This window comes from Vespula vulgaris, chromosome 4, assembly GCF_905475345.1.
Source record: "Vespula vulgaris chromosome 4, iyVesVulg1.1, whole genome shotgun sequence".
Lineage (NCBI taxonomy): Eukaryota > Metazoa > Arthropoda > Insecta > Hymenoptera > Vespidae > Vespula > Vespula vulgaris.
In genome coordinates this window covers 8740180-8757500 of record NC_066589.1, presented here as the reverse complement: position 1 = coordinate 8757500, position 17321 = coordinate 8740180, and the positions used below count along the sequence as shown (strand labels likewise).

General features: G+C 39.1%; 1 protein-coding gene across 13 annotated transcripts in view; it reads left to right on the top strand.

Annotated features, from left to right (window-relative positions):
* LOC127062981 (zinc finger homeobox protein 3) overlaps positions 1-17321 on the top strand; it is a 299436-nt gene that overhangs the window by 55062 nt on the left and 227053 nt on the right. For 12 of the 13 annotated variants that reach the window (XM_050992048.1, XM_050992044.1, XM_050992045.1 and 9 more), the window contains one exon: positions 2398-2448. The exons of the other annotated variant lie outside the window; for it this stretch is intronic. The gene's annotated coding sequence lies outside the window, so the exon portion shown is untranslated. The remainder of the gene's footprint in view (positions 1-2397; positions 2449-17321) is intronic. 13 annotated transcript variants of the gene reach the window in all.

Sequence of the window (17321 nt, the reverse complement as noted above, 5' to 3'; positions counted from 1 at the left end):
CTTCTTCTTCTTCTCTATCTCTCTTACTCTTGGTCCATCTTAAAGCCATTCTAAAACCTGCTTGTCCAGTAGACACGATGAACTCGTCTCTCTCTCTCTCTCTCTCTCTCTCTTTCCTTCTTCCTCTTTTTATCTCTCTTTCTCTGTCTCTATGTATCTATCCGTCTATCTATTTTATTCTCAATTTCTCGTGGAATTTTAAAAAAATTTCCAAAGATCGAGACCGCTCGACATAGATAGACGAAAATAACGTGACGACGAAATCGAATCGAATCAAATCGAATATTTGTTAGGTGAAAAATAACAAGATTTTCGTTAGTTAAAATTATCTCTCGAATGAGGTTTGATTAGAAGAGGGAACATTTTTGGATACGTTTATCGATTTCAATAATTATTTTTTTCTCTTTTTCTCCCTCTCTCTCCCTCTCTCTCTTTTTCCATTAAAAAGATGAACGTGTTAATAAAGAAACGAAAACGAAAAAAGAAAAAAGAACAGGAAGAAAGAGAGAAAAAAAAAAGAAAAAGGAAAAAAAGAGTATCAGCGACTTTATTTATAAAATACGAGCGGTCGTTGTACGACCCTTATAATTACGTCGGCTGACTTATCGGAGCTTCTCTTTTTGTTTCGCATTCGCGAAAGGTAGTTGGTAAAATAAATCTGATAGATTTAACGAGGGAGAACGAGGATAGAACGGACGGATGGATGAACGGACGGACATGTAAAATGTAAGATTTAAAAGGAGATCGTTCGAGATAATTCAAGAAGGTGCAATAGCGTAGCGCGATTTATTCGAGAAGGAGAACTCTCTGTACAATAGACTTACAAAGGAACTAATCGAGAATGTTAAGAATAGAAAAAGAGAAAGAGAGAGAGAGAGAGAGAGAAAAGGAAATAACCAGAGTTCAATTCATAGTTCATCTTTAAGGATCTTGCTTCGTCAGGGCGATACTGATGACGATGTCTCTTTGAATCGGTAAAAAGAAGAAACGTATAACGTCAATTTCGTTCTACGAGGATAACGAGGTCGACCTTCGAGGTCTCTTCTATGTTCAAAGAAAAGAGGAAAAGAAAAAAAAGAAAGAGAGAGAGAGATAGATAGAGAAAAAGAGACATCGATGATTATTATAAGCAACACCATAGCAGAGTCTCGTAATACGGGACCCAAACGTTGCTGTAGGTCCACAGCTTCTTTCTCGCTCTGACCATCGCTCTGTCTCTATATATACATCTCTCTTTCTCTCTTTTTTTCTCTCTCGTCCTAACGGCTGTAAAAAATGATTCTCGCGGCGAAAGACATGTAAATTTATGAAGGCCCAACCAGTCGGGGCCCCCTTACACATCCGTCCATCCGTGCCACCCAGACACGCACGCATTGTTATGCTAACAATTAATTAATGTCGCTTTAATTGTGACTCGACGATACTCCTGGCACATCGTTTCCTAACACTTTCTATCTCTTTCCCTTTCCTACAAAACCCTTCGCTAGCTAGCTAGTTTCTAACCCAACATCAACCACGTCGTTATATTCACGATCAATCAGTCCTTTGTCTTCTACAATATTATCTTTTTCTTTTCTTTTCTCTTTCTTATTTATCTATCTATTTATTTATTTATTTACTTACTTATTTATTCGTTCAAAATTTATTCGATATTTTAATGACACGAATTATACGAATTATTCGTAGAGACAATTTTATTTTCGCTTGGAGATGATCTTCAAAATTATTAAGAGAAAAGAGTGGGGGAAGAAAAAAAATGAAAGAAAAGAAAAACAAGGCGTTCGATCGATCAATTTCGTTGACAAGGTGATATGATTCATTGACGCGCCAATACGTGGGGATGATTCAGTCGTAGATAATAATTAAAACGTTGGCACTATTGCCGATTATTTTATACGACGACGACGTCGTCGTCGTCGTCGTCGTCGTCGTCGTCGTCCTCGTCGACGTCGACGATTAGAATTATTCATATCGTTGCACGGAAAAAATACGAGACGAAGAACGAGGAAAGCGTTAGTTAATTTCTTAGTAATGTAAATGAGTCTCGTTTAATTGGTTTCTCTTGTTCGTATCTACGCTTTTTCCAAGCAATTATAGCGTTTCTTTGTAAAAACCATTGTGATTGTATCTCGCAATCAGAGGAGATTCGTTTGGCATCGATTATCGATCATTCCTATAATTAACGCAAACGCGAAGGATAGAGATCGTCGTTCGAAAGGACGTTTGTTTTCATTTGCGTTTTATTTTTCTTTTTTCTTTCTTCTTTTTTTTTAATTTTTTATCTCTCTCTCTCTCTCTTTTTCTTTTTCTCTTTCTTTTTCTCTGTACAAATAAAAATTATCATACGAAAATTCGTTTACTGGCAATCATCCTTTTTTTTGTATTTCTCTGTTTTAGGACCTAAGGGAGAAGAGGAAGCGTAGATGAGTTCTGCTATCTGCGTTCTCGGTAAGTCATCTCGAGAGATAGTAAAGAAAAAAAAAAAAGAAAAAGAAATATATATACATATATATATATCCATACATACATATACTTACATATAAATGTATACATAAAGATGGTTAAACGAGAGTGGTTGTGAAAAGAAGTGTGGGACCGGTTGAAAAAATTAAAACGATTCTCTTTATCGATTCTCGACAAAGATAGAACGATAGTGGATTACAAGCGCTTGTGTTGCGACGGTGGTCGAGAAATCGTCGTCGAGAAAAAATTCAAATCGACCGACCGACCGACCGACCGACCGACCGATCGACCGACCGACCAACCGACCGACCAACCGACCGATCGACCGACACGTTGTTGGATACGCGAAGACGTGTCAGAATTCGTCTGAAATTTAAATATCGCGAGAAACGAATACGATGCATTATAAACGACGATCCGTGCAAAGGAAGAAGATGCCATCAAAAGGAGAGTTGGTCGTACTTGTACGATAAGTCTCGGTATTTTCGAAAGAGACGAAGAGAGCGAGAGTTTGTATCTCTGTCTATGTCCAATGTGTATGCGTTTATAGGTGTGTCTGTGCTCTCGTGTGCATGTACATACCTATGTATGTACGAGAAAGAGAAAAAGAGAGAAAGAGAGAAAAAGATAGAGACTCGTGGTGCTGGACTGCCTTCTCTCTTCCCCATAAATACGGATTTAGTCGCGCGGTTTACGAGCGAAAACGTGTCGAGCTTCGCGAGCGTACCCCCGTGCCTAAATTATTAAAGTCGTAAACGATCGAAATCGTCGTTAAGCGCCGCGCGAAGAAACCCATCGTGGCTCTCTCGGCTTCGTTCGCGTCCTCTCGACGGATCGTTTTTCTCCCGGTTTCATTGTTAGGTTCAACCAAGTTAAAGGTGTAGATCCGAGACGGCACAACGCCGAGACGGCACCACGACACCATTTCTACGATGGATTTCCAAGAACGACCTAGAGAAAGAAAGAAAGAGAGAGAGAGAGAGAGAAAATCTTGCTCGTACTCCATTCTTATGTATTCGACGACTACTTAATCCCGTTGGCGATCCTTCCTCTAAATCGTGACAAACGCCATTTTGTTGTCTACATGACGTCAAATCGTCATTCATTCCTCACTTGAAACATTTTCAACTCTTCTCATAGAAGTTAGATATTTTACTGTTGAGGCAATTTTCTCTATACGTACGTAAGTTAAAGTCAAATCACAAGTTTAAAATTCTTCAATATTTTCCGATAAACGTGGATATCGAAAAGAGTTCGAAGAAAAACTCGTTTCTTCTTCCTTTTCTTTTCTTTTCTTTTCTTTTTTTTTTTTTTTTTTTAATTTAATTTATGCAAAAATTTCTTCGGATCATTAGTTCCCCGGATCGTTAATTCATTATTTCATTCCACCTTACCATGCTAATCGTGGGTTGATGAAAAATAAGAACGATTATGCTCTTTGATAACTTTATCTTGAAATATTTATAAAACATGCTCTATTAAGAACGAGTAGATAAAGATATATTTTGCTTAATAATAATAATAATAAAAAAAAAAGAAATGCAATGGAATAAAATAAACGTAAAGAGAGAACTGAAGGGACAGAGAGACGAGGACAAAGACGGACAGAAAAAGAAAGAGAGAGAAAGAGAGAGAGAGAAAGAGAGAGCATTTAATCGTGAACTTTCGAAAGCATGAACCTAACGTTGATTAGAGTAGTCGTTAAAAATGGCGTGACGACTCGCGAGTGGTTCTTAGATTAAATTCTCTTATACTCATGCGCATCGCGTTTCGTCGCAGTGTAATACTCCTCCGTCCCTCCTTCCTCACTCTCTCTCTCTCTCTTTCTCTCCCACTACTACTTCTTCTTCTTCTCCCTCTCTCCTTCTCTCTCTCTCTCTCTCTCTCTCTCTCTTTCTTTCAAAGGTCTATATAGGTGGAATAATTTATCTAATTGCAGCTCGGTTCGCGCGCCACGCGAGCGCTCGGCTACCGTGATGATTCCTCGAGGAGAGCCTCTGCTGCTTCCTTTCGTCGATGGAGGTAGTAGCCTCCTTACTTTGTAATTTATCGTTCTCTTCTCCTTTTTTCGCTCCTCTTAGGAGTTCGAGGGTATTCCGCATTAAAGATTTCCTCGCTCGTTGCAGTAAAAGAAATAAGAAAAAAAGAAAGAAAGAAAAAGGAAAAATAAATAGGTGGGCGCGCGCGCTTCACACACAGATACACATACATACATTCGCATACAAAAGCTTGCACAGATAGCTACACACATATACACACACATACACGTATACATACACGTAGACATTGTATAAACGAAGAGTTAAGAAAGAGAAACGCGGGATTGCGTGTAACGACGATATGCGCGATCTATAGCACTTCTTACATCAAAGGAAGAATGGAGGGAGAGAAAGAGAGAGAGAGAGAGAGAGAGAGAGAGGGAGAGAGGGAGAGAGGGGGGAGGAAAGCGTTTAATTCGTCTGCAAACGGCCTCTCTAATTCGAGCGAACGAATAAAAGGATAGATAGATAGATAGATAGATAGATAGATAGATAGGTATTAGAGAGGACAGTAGTAGAGACTCGAAAGAGAAAGAGAGAGCTCGTATTCTCAATCGATAAGACGATTTATACTATACTATACTAACTAACGTAAACGCTTTTTTTTTTCCTCGTCGAACTCATTACTAATAGACTCGTACATCGTTCCTTAAAGTATTCTTTTTCTTTTCTTCTTCTCTCTTTTTCTGTTTTCTTTTTTTTTTCTATATTCCTTTTTCCTTCTTTAATCTCGTCGTAATTCAACGATGACAAAATATAAAAATATTTTTCTTCCTTCTTCTTCTTCTTTTTATTCTTATTTTTCTTTTTTTTTTTACAACAACACTCATCTCGTTAACTTAAATTTCATTATAATTTTTTACGATATCTTCACTTAAGTAACATCGATTTACGCGGAACTCAATCCCATCAAGATCGAAAAGAGAAGTCGCGCGCGCGCGCGCTCGCGCGCAAGAGAGAGAGAGAGAGAGAGCTACAACGTCGAGAAGTCCTCCTCCTCCACCTCCTCCTTCTCCTCCATCTTCACCACCTACGTTGTCGAGGACGTCCTGATTTACGAGCAAGAAATGATCTCGAGAGCTCGCCTCGTTCCGCTCGTTTCAATGCGCAACGTTCGAACCGTTCCAATTTGCATCTCGGCGCGCATTAGCAACAAAATTGCAAGGAAAGTTCTCGCGTTAAAGGAATATCGTGATATCTGGGTGCTTCAGGAAAGGGAGAGGGGTTAGAGGATAAGATGAAAAAAAAAATCGACGACGATATTTACGACTTTACGAATCGTATTATTTATATCATTCTCGAACTTTAAATCCGACGCTTTTTTTTTTTTACTTTCTTGCTTTTTTTCTTGTTCTCGAAGTAACAAAACCGCATAGAAAAAGAATAAAGATGATATTGTCGGATTTGTAATAGATAAGATAAAAGGAATGCTAGAAAATAGAAGAAAATAGATGAAGATGATATTGCGCAGAACGTAGGCATTAACAATAAGAGGATGACTGTAAAGAAGCGAAAATCAATTTGCAATTTAAATCCAGACGTATACCTATATGTATGTATTTATGTATGTATTTATGTATGTATGTATATATACTTGGCCGCAGGTCATTCGATTTCCTAGATCACTCGTTGATGTTGCTCTTGCACGAGATGATTTTGCTGCGAGAAAGAGAGAGAGAGAGAGAGAGAGAGAGAGAGCAAAAGCAAGAGCAAGAGCATCGATCGATTCGATAACGGGCGTGCCGACGTTTGCGATAGATCGAGGCGAGATCGAAAGTTCTTCGATTGCATTGAAATTTTATCGAGGTTTCTGACCTCGAGAGAGTCAGTTTCCTTTTTCTTTCTTTCTTTTTTTTTTTCATTGCGTAGGGACCTACCTAGGTATATGTAATATGTACGATCGAATGAAATTGATTATAGATCGTAATTCTCGAGGAAACATGTCGGAATATCATTTTTTAATATTTAACATCTTTTTTTTTCTTCTTTCTCTCTCCATCGTTCTTTTCGTTCTGTTCGATCTGATGTAGAAAAAAAAAGAAGAAAAATATGCGAGAAGAAAACGATAGAAAAAGAATGTGGATAGGTATACCCTGTAAAAGGGGATAATGTAACAAGTGTTTCTTTTTTTTCTTTCTGCGAACAAAGTGTATTCCCTTACAAGGGTGGGAGTGAGGTAGGTAGATAAGTAGGGAAAGGAAGGGCGGACCTAAAAAAGAAGAAAAAAATGTCCAAAGAATCTCGCACTAATTTCTTCTACAGATATTCCCACTTCGAAAAACGGACACCTTGATCCCCGTATTAAGAGAGATTTCGAGGGATTTCGTAACGTGGAAAAACTTTGTCTCGGCAAAACTCGAGAAACTTTCACGCGCGGTCACCAGACGATTGCGTTCAGTATGATCATTTTTTCCCCTTTCTTCTCTCTCTCTCTCTCTCTCTCTCTCATAACTTTTAACTTTTTTTCATAACTTTACGAATTTTTATCGTAACTATTTATTTTCTTTCTCAAATAATGCACTAGAAATCGTCGATGGATTCGAATAAGATGCAACGTTAATGACGATGATAATGACAATGATTATGATAATCATCGTAATAACAATAACAGTTATTATTATCAAGAAAATATTCAAAGTATTAAACTCAAAAAGTAACATTTCCGTTAACAAGGAGACGCAAACGTTCGGCTTATTTCCAATCGCAAGGTTAACCTTTTCTTCACGCGTATCCTTCGTCCTTATTCCTCGTAAGGACCGACTCGTAGAAACGATTCGAACAAAGAAACGGGGCGGCCACCCCTTCTGGTGCGCCTGCTCTCGAACGATGCCGCCCGTTATGCATCCAAAGACCCCCCTTCGATCCTCTCTCTCTCTCTCTCTCTCTCTCTCTCTTCTCCACTTTTACCCGTCCTTACCATTCTCCTGCTCCCGTGTCGATATTTCCCTATCGATTGATCCGCAAGGAGGCACCCTCCGGCTACCACCCCGGTGGCCTTCCGTAGCTCCTTTTCACCCTCCCACCAACCCTTCTCCTTCTCCGTCTCTTCGTTCGTTCTCCCTCTGTCCTTATCTACTTCTCCCTTACTGTCGTATCGGCTTCTGTCTCTTTCTATCTATCTATCTATCTACTTCTTCCTTTCTCTCTCTCTCTCTCTCTCTCTCTCTCTCTCTCTTTCACTCGTTCGCTGTTTCTTCTTTTTTCCTCTTTTCTATCTTTTTTTCCTGTTCCTTTTTCTTCCCTTAGAACGAATTGATGTCTCAAAGTCACGAATAAAAGACTCAATTTTACTCAAATCTATTTTATTTAACTCTAATTTTAATGACAAAGGAGAAATTTTAATCGGGAAATTATGAAGATGGACGAGCGAGACTTTGGAAATCGAATCGAGATCGTAATTATTTTCGTCTGAAAAGATGATTGAAGAATTGATAATGTTTATTTAATTACTACACTCTTTTTCTGACGTACGCACATACACACATACAAATACACGTATACGTACGGATAGATAGTTGGATTGATTGAAAAAGTTATAAAGTTGAATTAGGGTGTAACACAGAAACACGTATATACGTACGATACGTTCGTTCATATACATACATACGTGTATCACAAGAAGAGACTCATTTGAAATTATTGATGTTACATTAGGTAATACATCGAGTACGTTAGTCGAGAGTAATCTCTCTCTCTCTTTTTCTTTCTTTCTCTCTCTCCCATGTGAAAACAGCTTTGTTCATTAAAGCCGTCTTCGGCAGGTACGATTCGCGGCCATTATCCCAAAGAATATTCGAACGTCGACCTTTGGTAGAAGGGCCCTCGGGACGATTCGATCGGTTCGATTGGGGCCCCCATCGAGACTCTCTCTCTCTCTCTCTCTCTCTCTCTCTCTCTCTTTCTCTTTCTCTTTCTCTCTCTCGGCTTCATACAAAGGGACGCAAACGCAAAATGAAAATCTACTCTGGTCGCGCAACGAAGAGAGCTCGTTCGTTCCACCACGTGGCAAAAGAAGGTTGCCAAGTCCGCCGTGAAATCAGTTACGAAATCACGGGGTCCCATTGGCAAGAAATCTTCCCTCCCAAGCAGCCCTCCCTTTTTCGGCTCGATCATTAATTTGTAACGAACCGGCGCCGCCTGTTATTATCCTACGGTTACGCGATCGCGTGATTACTCACACGAAGCCTTTCCATGTGACTCTCATGGATAAGAGAAGACAAGACCATCTTCTTCTTCTTCTTCTTCTTCTTCTTTTTCTTTTTCTTTTTCTTATTTATCTTCTTCTACTTCGTCTTCGTCGAATAATCTTCACTCGAATGCCGAAATAATCGGATTACTTTCGTCATTCGGAAATTTATGAAAAACAACTGTAGACGTCTCTCCATATTAAAATTCACTCTCGATCGTATAGATCGTAACGAATCTCGATCTCGATCTCGATCTTGATCTCCCACAGCTCGAGTCTTAACAAACCATACCGATGACACGAGATTAGGTATCTAAGTGCGTTTAGATGGGTACTCGAGATACGATAAATAATCGACTACAGGGGAAGGAGTAATTAGCGTGGAAAGAGAGAAAGAATTAACGAGACTTACATATGTATCTACACATAGATATACCTGCACGCATATACACATATATAGATATACGTGTACGTATATATCTCTTGGAAATTAGATCGCATGTCCCGCGGGCAAGAACGCGGTTCTCGTTGTGTTCTCCCTTCGACTTGGTTGGCTTTCCATTCGCCATCGCGTTCGTGAGAAAACACGTGCTTATTTATTCACGATCGAAAAGGGTAAAGAAGGAATTTATGGGTTATGCGTTCGATTCGATAACTCGCGCTCGCATTATAGATTTTTATTTCGATCGTAAGAAAAGTACGATTCATTTTTGTATACGCGTTTATTACGCCTAACACATAATATAGATCGAGTATCGGTCTCGTTTTTCACGAACTTTTCCGTGACAGTTCGATGCTTATTATTAAATAGAAAGTAGAAAGCAAATCGGACGACGGCTTATAGATCGCTCCGTTGGAGACGAAACTTTCTACGATAGATTTCATTAAATCGTACGTTCGTACACTTGTCAACGCTATTCGCTATTTTTCTTCCTTTTGTTTCTTCTTTATTTCTTTATTTTTCCCGATCGCTATAGATCATTCTTATTATTTTTGCTTTTCTCTTACTTTTCCTTTCTTTCATGTTTTCTTTTACATCGAATCTTATACTTCATCGCTATTAAAGTTATCACGATCTCTTTTGATTTATGTAGAAATTATTATCGAGCGATACAGACGAACGAACAAACGAACGAACGAACAAAAATATACGTACGTACATGATGTATGCGTGAAGAAAAGAACGAAATTATTCGATTAATCGACAAAGTGGTAGCGACACTAAGGCACACGAGATATCGATTATCTCTTCGCGGAAAGACTCTTGACTTCGATCTAGAGTAGAACTAGCTTCGAATGTCGAATTGAAAAAAGTGGAAGTTGAAAAACCTCTCCTTTTCGCTAATAAAAAAGAAAAGGAAGAAACCCTAACGAATACTTTACCCTTTGGCGACGAAAGCCTCTAACGATCCTTTTTATCTTTGCTTCTTCCTTTTTACAAAATTACTGGCTACCGCGATAACAACGATAGCGTTCACTTTACGTGTAACTCGCTTAAACGAACGTGTCGAACGTGGTGCGTGCCTCTTGGTTGTAGCTGTGTTACTTTTCCTAGAAGGTTCGCAAACCTTCGTGTATATATATATATATTTTTGTGCGTGTGTGTGTGTGTGTGTGTACGTGTGAGGGTGGAGGAAAGCTCGAGGAAAAATTGTAACGACCCGGTGACACCTGGCGTCGCGAAACGCGTTCACCTAACTCGATTACTTCGCTTTCGTTTCCACTCTTGAATCGACTTCCTGTGTGAACGACAATGTATATACGTGTGTATATATGTATAATATATGTATCTACCTATGAAAGAATACAGGAACTAAAGCAGGTGCGTTGCACGACGTCGATCCGTTAATATTTCTCTTTCCTGGAAATTATTTCCGTCTTCTGTAAAAATCGAACAAAGATTTATATACATACGTAGATACGTACATGTATACATGTATGTATGTATGTATGTATAACTTTTTATAATTCGTCCGATGACACCTATTTTTTCTTCTTCTTCCTCTTTTCTCTCTCTCTCTCTCTCTCTCTCTTATTTTTTTCTTTTCTTTTCCTTACATAATTAATGGAATGAGAAGCGTTCGACGTAAAAGGAAAAGAAATAAATGAAAAGGAACGAGAAAATAAAAAAGGAAAAAGAAAAAAATTAAGTAAAAAGAATGACGAGCAAACGCGATAAGAAAGTTATGGGTGGAAATTAAAACGTGCACTAATATGCGCGAGCTTATTAGCCGAAGTACGCGTTGATCGTTAATACGACGAGTCATCGAACGGACCAAACTCGAACGGGAAGAAAGTTTAACGTCCAAGAGAGATTAATTATGATGGATGAAACGTTAACGGCTTAGTCGTTACGGACTACCGATGATGATTCTACTTTTCCGTAGAGCAAACTCGAACTCGTCGAGGGCGGCGAATATCATCGAGAGTTCATATCGAATACATCGAAATATATCTATATGTACGAGTACGTATGTACATGTAGATATATACATTATACGTAGATATACATATACGTGTACATATGCACATATATATATATATATATGTATGTATGTATGTATATATAGTATGTAGTAATTTGTAGGTAGACGAAAACGAGCGACATAGAGCGATATTTGCAAAAGACAAGGAGGAAACTAGCTCGACGTATATTCAGCGAGCTATATCGAAGGTAATTAAGTGCTGACCCCACCGTAATTTCATTATCAGCATCGTTCTACTACGAACGAACTGGGGAAATCGGATTACCCTGCGAGCGAGTCATTCTCTCTCTCTCTCTCTTTCTCTCACTCTCACTCTCACTCTCTTCATAGTACGAATACGTACTCGCTAACGGCTAGTAGTAAGTACCTAGAGGTAGCTTTTACGTAGGTGTAAGAGAAGCCGCTTTCGTGTTACCGCAAAGCCCGCAATTATACGTACGTTGTAATTAGAAAATCTCTGGAAATCTCTTTGGGGCCTTGGTTTCTTTGGAGCCTAGACTCTCTTATCTTTACGAATGCAACTCACCTACAAAACGAGGCAAATATCTGTCGTATCGTGATCTTTAATTACATGGGGAGTTGGGCGAATTGCGGGTAGAGAAATAAATGAAAAGTATTAAGAGAGATCGAAAAAGAAAAGAGAAAGAGAAGAGAACAAACGAGAACAATTCGCTAGTTCGTCGTTCTGTTGATTTTCTTTTTTTTTTACTCGAGGATATACCAAATCATAAGAGTTTAACATCGACAACGAATCTCGAGTCAACGCCACAACTTTTTTCTAACCTTTATGAATATACTATACATATATATATATAATTATATATATATAAATACACATATATACGTATTATATATATAATCAAAGTCTCTACGTTTTCCTTCGGAGTTATTATACGACGGCATGGATCGTTTTAAAAATCGTTATTAGCCCGTTACCGATGTCGTGAAGGCATTAACGCGCAACACGGAGATTAACGGCGGAAGATAAATTGCGTTTGCTCGGTTTCAGGGAAAAATATTTCGAGAAACCCGTAGTAGAACCCGTAAAGGATAATTAACAGCTGGCGCGACGACGTTTAATTGCGCTAATTACGATAATTACAGCGGCGCGAATGCAAACCGGCCGCGGGATCGTTCATTCGTTTTACGTCATTTATCTATCGCGTTTCGCGAATACACTATACGATTCCAGGCAAATTTCTTGCAAACGTTTCCTATTCGTTTCGTTAATGCGATCCAGGGACCTGTTGGATCGATCACAATATTTTTCTTTTCCCTCTTTTTGATTTTTTCCTCTTTCGTTTCTTTCTTTTTTTTCCTTTTTCTTATTTTTTTTTTCTGATATCGAAACGCAGATACTTACATGCGTCCAGGTGTATCCGGAGTGCATATATATTTACGTACTTATTTACTTATGTCATTACTACGGATGTAAAGTTTCGGAATTCTTTAAACAGGATTAATAAAAATTCGTCACGACATCGGAAACAACGTTAAACACGCTTCGAATCGATGCTCTTTGACTCATGAATTTATTCGATAAATTATTACGCTCGATGGATTTTCTCTCCGTTCCTTTTTCTCGTTTTTATTCTTCTCTCTCTCTCTCTCTTTCTCTTACCTTTCTCGATAAGATCTGTTTAATTCGATTCCCTCGATGAGAATCTTTCTTAGTCCCTTTCCAGGATTCAAAAAGGACTCGCTATTTAATTCCCTAAGCGACACGATCTTAACGCGTTTCGAAGCGAGGAGTCGGCGATTGAATTTAATTCCCGTGATAATTACGCTCGTGAATCTTCGAAAGTGCCGGTCGATCCAAACGCAGAAGAAAAATAAGAAGCGTGGATAAAAGAGAAAGAGAGAGAATGAAAGAAAGGAGGGAGAAAAGAAATAAAAGAGAGGAAGAAAGAAAGAGAGAGAGAGAGAGAGAGAGAGAGAGAGAGAGAGAGAGAGAGAGCTACATAAAATCAGCGACACAGAATTTTTCGTTCGCACGGTTTCATTTCAATTAACGTTCCCTCCTCCCCTCTCTGTAGGGTTGGTATCGAGTGTATAGTGAGTCGATCTCGATATCTCACAGATAATAATTGCAGCATGGTACTAACACCATCGAGTTAACGGCCTTCTCTCTCTCTCTCTCTCTCTCTCTCTCTCTCTCTTTCTCTTTCTCTCTTTTTCTCTTTCTTATTTCAAAGGGGATAGATTTCGGAACCGGTTTCGCATTATGCACTGATTCTCTTCCCCGAAGCACTCGTAAAAAGACACGCGAAAGAATTTCTATTTGAGGTAAGGGATCCGAAGGGTTGATTTCCTTCTAACGAAAATCGTAAATAAAAGAGGATCTCTTTTAGTACGGAAATTGTTTCTTTTTTTTTCTTTCTTTCTTTCTTTTTTTTTCTTCTTCTGAAATTTTCCAATCGACCTGTCTTTCTAAAAACGAAGATATCTCGTTATATTATTGTTATCTATTTTTTTCTTTTTCTTAATCCGATATCCCTATCTTACTTTTTTATTCGTCAATTTGATCATTCCTATCTATTCTCGTATTAATTCATTACAATTCTTCTTAGAAAATATATCGTGTGTATATGTATATATTTATACATACATGTTTGTATGTACGCATGTATATACGCATGTACGTACGTATCTATCGTAGAAACATTTTCGTTTCGAATTTAGCATGAAAGCCGAACGTTCTAATTTTGAGTGGCTCGTTAATCGAGGAGTGAGAAACATCGAAAGAGAAATGAGGAGAGAAAGAGAGAGAGAGAGTGAGAGAGAGAGAGAGAGAGGAGAGACGAATGGACCGTTGGAAGATGAGACGTCGTCGGTCGAATCCACAGCCTTCCCAAGCGGAAGTAGCGATTTCGATTATTTGCACTGCACATCTGGGAACAAGTTAGCAATCTATTCCTGCACGGCAGGGCTGACATAGTAGCACGAAGAACGTAAGCACGCGTGTCTCGTATCAGCTTGGGGATTGCTCTGAGCTACGACGTCGTTCTGAGCGAACGACCCGACCGACGAGTCGCTTCTTAAACGTTCATGCCACTTTGGACACGCGTTCGAGATTCAAAATCGTTTCTAATATCTATTACCAGACGATCGTTCGAAAGTAAGCGCTTAATGCCGAGAATTCTGGAATTTCTCATTGCGTCGAATCTCTGCGCGTTAAAATTATTCACTTTTTTTTTTTATTCACTTTACCAACTTTACAAAACTTCGTTTTTCTCTTCTGTTGTCTTCTTTTCTCTCTTCGTCTTTCTTTTTTTTTCTCCTTCATTTTTTCTTTTCTTCTTTCTTTTTGATATTATTCTATTCCCTTTTTTTTCTTTTCTTTTTTACGACGAGATATAAACGAACATTGACGTATTCGCTGTAAATCTCTCGATGCTGAGTGAAAGACGAATTTTCCATTCCACGAAAGCTAACCTATATTCATTTATTAGAAATTTTACGAGTAAAAGAGATCGAGAGAGTTAGAGAGACGGTATTCTTACTTCTATCCTTTTCAAGATAAGATTTCAAAAATCTTCAACTTCGATAGAAACTCGAAAAATTCGAATTGTTCCGCTTTGAAATTGGGAGAAACAATCGTCTCGTCGAAACGATTCATTAATTATTTGTTCATCCAAGGAAGAAAAAAAAATGAAATAATCGATCGATCAGAAATTTTAATATTATAAAATTAGCATTCTTTTTATCGATATATCAGTATGATGAAAAGCGTGGATATCGTTTCATTCTTTCTATCATTCTATCATTTTCCTTTTTTCTCTTTTAATTCGTAAAGGCAAAGAGTACCTACTACCCTCCTTGTCCTTTTCCACCCTCCGCATTCACTCTTCTTTTTATTGCCGCGCACGAGGCTAAGAAACAGGAGTTCGCAGAGTCGCCGGTGTAATTATGCCGCGCAGTGATTGGCGTGGGTTCGTGGAAAGAGGGTGGAAGGAGGGTGCTTGTTTCTATGTCTATATATATATATATATATATATATATATACACAAAGCGAGGAAGAGAGAGGTATTTGTTAGCGTGTATCTGTGTGTATGGCTAAGGAACACACACAAACATGAACTAGGGGGTTGGAAAAAGGCGACCGCGACCGAGCTGGTTGTGTTAGAAAGCGATGGAGAAGCCACCGAACGAGCAAAGAAAAAGAGAGAGTGTGAGGGTGTATGTGAAAGAGAGAGAGAGAGAGAGAAAGAAAGAGATAGATGGAGAGAGGGAAAGAGAGAAGAGGGTGGTAGAAAGGGGGGTAGGTTTTTAGCTCGAATTCATTAGAAGTAAAAATCGATAGGCGACGCTTACAGTGCCTTAGCCGGCAACATTTCACTGGGTAAAAAGAATGCGAAAACACCCTCTCCGATCTTCTCTCTCTCTCTCTCTCTCTCTCTCTCTCTCTCTCTTTCTCGTTCTCGCTCTATCTGTCTCTTTCTCTCTCCCTTTCTTTCTCACTTCGTTTAGTCTGGTCTTACTTCGGAAGCTTTCTCCTACCATCCAATGCGGTTACCCTTAGCTCCTTCGCGATGGTAGCTTCACTGAAAAAGGAAACACGCAAGTAGGTGTTTGTCTTTAAATACCAAGTGTGTGAGAGAAAGAGAGAGAAAGTTTAAAGATAGAGATAAACGATAGATTAACGAAGTCGTAGATAATTTAAAAAAAAAAAAGAGAGAAAAAAGTACGGTAAATGAAAAATAAAAAAGGGAAAAAGTTTATTCTCTCCGGCAACATTCTAATCGTTCCTTCGAAAGACTGATTGACCTATAAGCTTGATCCTTTTTTCTACGTCCAATCGACGATTCATTTTTTTTCTCCATTTCTCTCTCTCTCTCTCTCTCTCCGTCTTCGTCTCCAATCTTTTTTCTCTTTTCTCCGAACGTTAAACGAAGGAGCATGTCCTCCGTAAGAATTATCGAGGCTAACTAATCCATATTCCTGTGTGTTTCGCCGGCTCAGTTCGCTTTCTCGAATCTCAAGGAATAATACGAACGCGAGACTCGCGGTAATTCCAGGCTCCAAGCGTATAAATATCGCATCGAAAGCGCGAGCTCGAACATGCACGTACACACACATACACATACCACCATCGCACACGTACACACAATACATACACGTATACAAAGAAATAAACATGTAATACATATACACGTAGGTATACGCGCGGGTACCTATAAGAAGGATGAAGCAAAAGGAGCGGTGGGGGTGGAGTAGGGTAGGTTGGGGTGGGGAGGGTAGCGACGTGCAAGAGAGAGAAAGAAAGAAAGAGAGAGAGAAAGAGAGAGAGAGAGAGAGAGAGGGCTACCACCGTGCAACGCGGCGTGCTTGTAAATTATGAGAGAACGGCATGTGAGTAATGGTATTGTGCCTTCTTGAGCGGCGCGCCCGGCATGGACGGCACACACGCGGACGGTATCGATTACGGACGGTATATCTATTATCTACCGCTCTCTCGGGTGACAAGGGTTTGCCTACTGGCGCGCCTCCCAATAAAGCGCGCTTATATTCTTGGGAAAAACCTGGCGTGCCTTTCGCAATAATAATTCAAGATTCGCCGACTGGCGCTGAGTCCGAGTGTCCAATTCTTATGCGATGCGAAAGAAAAGAAATGGGTGGAAAGCAGGAGAGTAGAAAAAGAATAAAAAGGAAGGGAAGAATGAGAAGAAGAAGAAGAAGGAGGAGGAGGAGGAGAAGGAGAACACGATCGAAGAAGATATTTCATCATCGATCCGTTTCTCATCTGCTCGTCATCGATTATGTCAATTATAATTCATCGAAATAATCGAAATAATGTTTTAATCCTCTATACCAGCGGGGAAGGCTCACTATTTTTTCTCTTTTTTTCATTTATTTGTTTGTTTATCTTTTTTCTTTTCTCTCTGTATTTCTTTTTTTTTTTTAGATTTATATCCGCGAAGAGTGCGAGACTCTTCTTCCTTCCATTTTTTTTAATGCGTGTTAATTTTTTCCCTCCTTTCTTTTTCCTTCTCTTTCGCCAATAATTCTTCCCCTTTCTTTCGCAATCGGTACGATCGATCGATAGATAGATAGATAGATAGATAGATAGATAGATCGATCTGATCGACGGATCGATCGATCGATCGATCAACCGATCGATCGATCACAGATCAAAGTCTCCATCGG